This window comes from Peromyscus maniculatus, chromosome 7 (assembly GCF_049852395.1).
Source record: "Peromyscus maniculatus bairdii isolate BWxNUB_F1_BW_parent chromosome 7, HU_Pman_BW_mat_3.1, whole genome shotgun sequence".
Classification (NCBI taxonomy): domain Eukaryota; kingdom Metazoa; phylum Chordata; class Mammalia; order Rodentia; family Cricetidae; genus Peromyscus; species Peromyscus maniculatus.
The window spans coordinates 29,401,814-29,405,710 of NC_134858.1; the positions used below are offsets into that span (position 1 = coordinate 29,401,814).

Below are 3,897 nucleotides of genomic sequence, written 5' to 3' on the forward strand. Positions count from 1 at the left end.
AGGCACTGCATCAAGCTGATTGCTTTTAAAATTCTAAAATGCTTCAGAACCCGATGTTTTGAGCAGAAGAACCAGTGTTGGGTAATGGATGGACTCATGATGCAAACTCGCCTCATTTCGAGGCTGGTGGATTACAGAAGCTAACCTGTCATTACCACCCCACCCAAGACTGTATAGTAGAATTTAGGCATGCTTCATTACATGGATGTTGGCTCTCTAATCCAAGGGATGTGAGCTTATTAGGTGAGGGTGGGCCCCAAAGAAGTCCTTAGAGTTGACTTCTCATAAGGGCATTTTTACATATATTTCTTCCATCAAGAACTTTCAAAGGCTGGAGGTGGTGATTCCTATGATGTTTTACTTTAAATCACATGTTTTGTTGATGAAAAAATGTGAATCTGAGAGGGACTGGATTATCTCAGAGAGTTAATCTTCTCTCTTTATGCTCTCATTTCTTTCTCCTCCCATCTTTTCTTCCACCTCTCCCCTCGGAGTTCCCTTTCTACTTTCATGCCTACATATAAAAACATCTACATCTAGATCCTTCGTCTGAGGGGAAAACATATAACAATTGCCTTTCTGGGTGTGGGCTATTTACTTAGCATAGTGTTTTCTAATTCCATCTATTTTCATTTACATGACATAAGTTAATTCTTCTTTATTCCCGACTATAATTCCATTTGCACAGGGACTTTTCTTTATCCATTCTTCTGTTGGTAGGCATCTAGACTGGTCCATAGCTGGGCTATTTTGATTTGTGCAGCAATAATCATGGATGTACAAGAGCCTCTGTGGTATGTTCAACTCGGATTCCTTCAGGTATAGTCCCAGAAGTGATATAGCTGGAAGGTATGGTATTTCAGTTTTTTGAGGAACCTCCATACTAATTTCCATAGTGTCTGAACTAATCTACATTCTTGCTAGAGGTATGTAAGGGTTCTTCCACCCCCCAAAAATCTCATTACCATTTTTTTCAATTTGTTTTCTTGATGGTAGCCATTCTGAATGTAATGAGCTGCAATAGTTTTAATTCACATTTTTCTAACATCTAAAGATGTTAAACATTTTTTCATGTACCTATTAGTTATTTGTATTTCTTCTTTCAAGAACTGTTCAGTCGTTTCATTTTCCCACATACCGATTGAATGGTTGTAGCTGATGTTTTCTATTGTATTTCTATGAAAAAAGACAATCAGACATAGACAAGAAACAGTTTGCTTTCATAGAGCAGGGTCAGCAGTTCACCTTCACTGTCGTTCCTCAGAGGCATGTCAATCTCTCACTCTTGTCATAATTTATACTGAGGGATCTGGAGAAACTTGATATTCCACAACGCCTAATTCTGCAACATTACAATGATGACAGTATGCTAATTATATCTGGTGAGCAGGAAGTATCACATAGCATAAATATCTTAATAAGACACATACCTGCCAGGAGATAGGAGATAAACCCCATGAGACTTCAGAGAACAGAAAAATAAATTTAAAAGGCCATGAACATACATAAAGTGAGGAGACAATTGTACTACCCACCATGAAGAGAGAGGCATAGTACTTGATGAACCTCCTTAAATTCAAAAGTAAGCATACACTTCATTTATATGTGCCACTGGGATCTGCCTACAAGGAATTTATAAATGTGTCAGTTTTTAATGAGTTCTGGAGCCAAGGACTCTAAAACTGATCCATATCACAACATAAGCTACCCAGCCACTAGGCTTTGTGACCTACCAGTCCCAATGGTAACTAAGGTCTCTCACAGAAGGGGCCTTAAGTAAGAACCAATGAGAGAATCACAGTGGAAACCCCCAAAGATGAGAAATAATGCTGTCCATCTTCCGCTAAAAAGGATCAGACGCAGTTCTGGTGGCTACTACACCTCTGTGGAAGCAGAGTATCTGGCAAAAGTAACTGTGATTAGAAACATCCACCATAAAAAGGATTTTTCTTGGGTCCTCTACATTGTAAAACTGGATACACACAGTATGTTACATAGATAGGGCATGTCCAGAATGCACAAGGAAGTGCATGAGCAGGTGACTCAGGCCCTATCCTACGGTATCTGCACTGACTCCTTTCACATCATGTGCTCAGTGCACAGCTATGACCTTGTGGAACATTTTTATAACGTACTAATGAAGAAGGAACACTCACAGGCCCATTGTTAAAGCAAGTCCGTGAAATACACGGGCAGTGGTAGGAATATAAGGCACCAACATGGCAGTGCCATCACACTCAGGATGCCCTGAAAGATGACAGGGAGGAGGAGTCCCTCCAATCAACAGAATGTCTGGAAGGAGATATTGTTTTCTTGTATGTGAGGAAGACGAGGTATGGATTTAGAACTGGTTTGGCCAGCTGACCAGAGACTTGGAAAAGACAGGGTTAGTGGATTGATCACAAAGAGATTTGTTGGAGACGAGCTATGGAGGGGGTATTCAATAATCAAGCAGAAAGTGACTGTCTCAGTTGCTGTTCTATTGCTGTGAAGAGACACCATGACCACAGCAACTCTCAGAAAAGAAAACATTTAATTGGGGCTGGCTTACAGTTTGGGCGGCTAAGTTCATTTTCATCGTGTTGGGGAACATGGTGGCATGCATGACACTGGAGCAGTAGCTGAGAGCTACATGACATGGGCTTTTGAAACCTCAAAGCCCACTCCAGCAACACACTCTTTGCTACAAGGACACCATCATTCAAGCAAAGAGGCCACCTACAGAATGGCAAAAAATACTTACCCATTATACATCTAAGCAGGGGTTAGTATCTAGAATATATAAAGAATTTAAAAACCCAAACATCGGGGAAACAACTCCACTGAAAAATGGGGTATAGAACTAAACAGAGAGTTCTCAATAGATGAAACAGAAACAGCTGAGAAACACTTTAAATAAAAATGTACAACATCCTTAGCCATCAGGGAAATGCAAATCATAACTTTTATTCTTGTTAATCTCTCTCTCTCTCTCTCTCTCTCTCTCTCTCTCTCTCTCTCTCTCTCTCTCTCTCTCTCTCTCTCTCTTTTCATTCCTTCTCCCCACTTCAGTCCTCCCCACCTCCTCATTACTTGCATACATACATCTCCCTGCCTCCTTTTTTTTTTTTTTTTTGCAGTTTTTGTGGTTTTATTTAAACACAAATAAAACACAGAGGCAAGCCATCTACTTGTTTTCTTCGCTGCGTAGCCTGGCGTTGGGATTGGTGACTCTGATGGCCAGCTGTGCTGCTCTTTCCATGATGGCTTTTTGGTTCTTGGAGGAAACGCTGTGAGCAATCTCAGCACAGTAAGATTTGTTGCACATCAGCAGCACTTCCAGCTCCTTGACATTGTGGACCAGAAACTTACGGAAGCCACTAGGCAGCGCATGCTTGGTTTTCTTGTTGCTCCTGTAACCAATGTTAGGCATTAGAATCTGGCCCTTGAATCTTCTCTGCACCCTGTTGTCGATACCTCTGGGTTTCTGCCAGTTTCGCTTAATTTTGACATAGCGGTCTGACTGGTGCCGGATGAACTTCTTGGTCCTCGTTTTGACGATCTTGGGCTTCACCAGAGGCTGGAGGGCAGCCATGATGCCGCTAAACAGATGGCAGCCACCTCTCCCTGCCTCCTTTGAGACAGGGTCCCTTTTTGCAGTCCCAGCTGTCCTAGAACTTGCTATATAGATTACCCTGGCCTCATAATCACAGAGATTTGCCTACGTCTGCCTCCCTAGTGCTGGGGTTAAAGATCTATATCACCAGGCCCAGCTCACACTTCATTTTTATTTTGGTACATCTTCTGAAAATATTCAACACATATCATGATACTTTGTCCCTGAATATTTCAACACACATCTCCAAAGAACAAAAGCCATATCCCTATCACCATGCCTTGGAAAGGCAGCATCGTTCA

The 3,897-nt window shown here is 41.6% G+C and overlaps 1 pseudogene; it reads right to left on the minus strand.

The window, feature by feature from the left end:
- Positions 1-3,107: 3,107 nt before the first annotated feature.
- Positions 3,108-3,597, minus strand: LOC143274102 (large ribosomal subunit protein eL32 pseudogene; annotated as a pseudogene).
- Between the last annotated feature and the right edge of the window lie 300 nt (positions 3,598-3,897).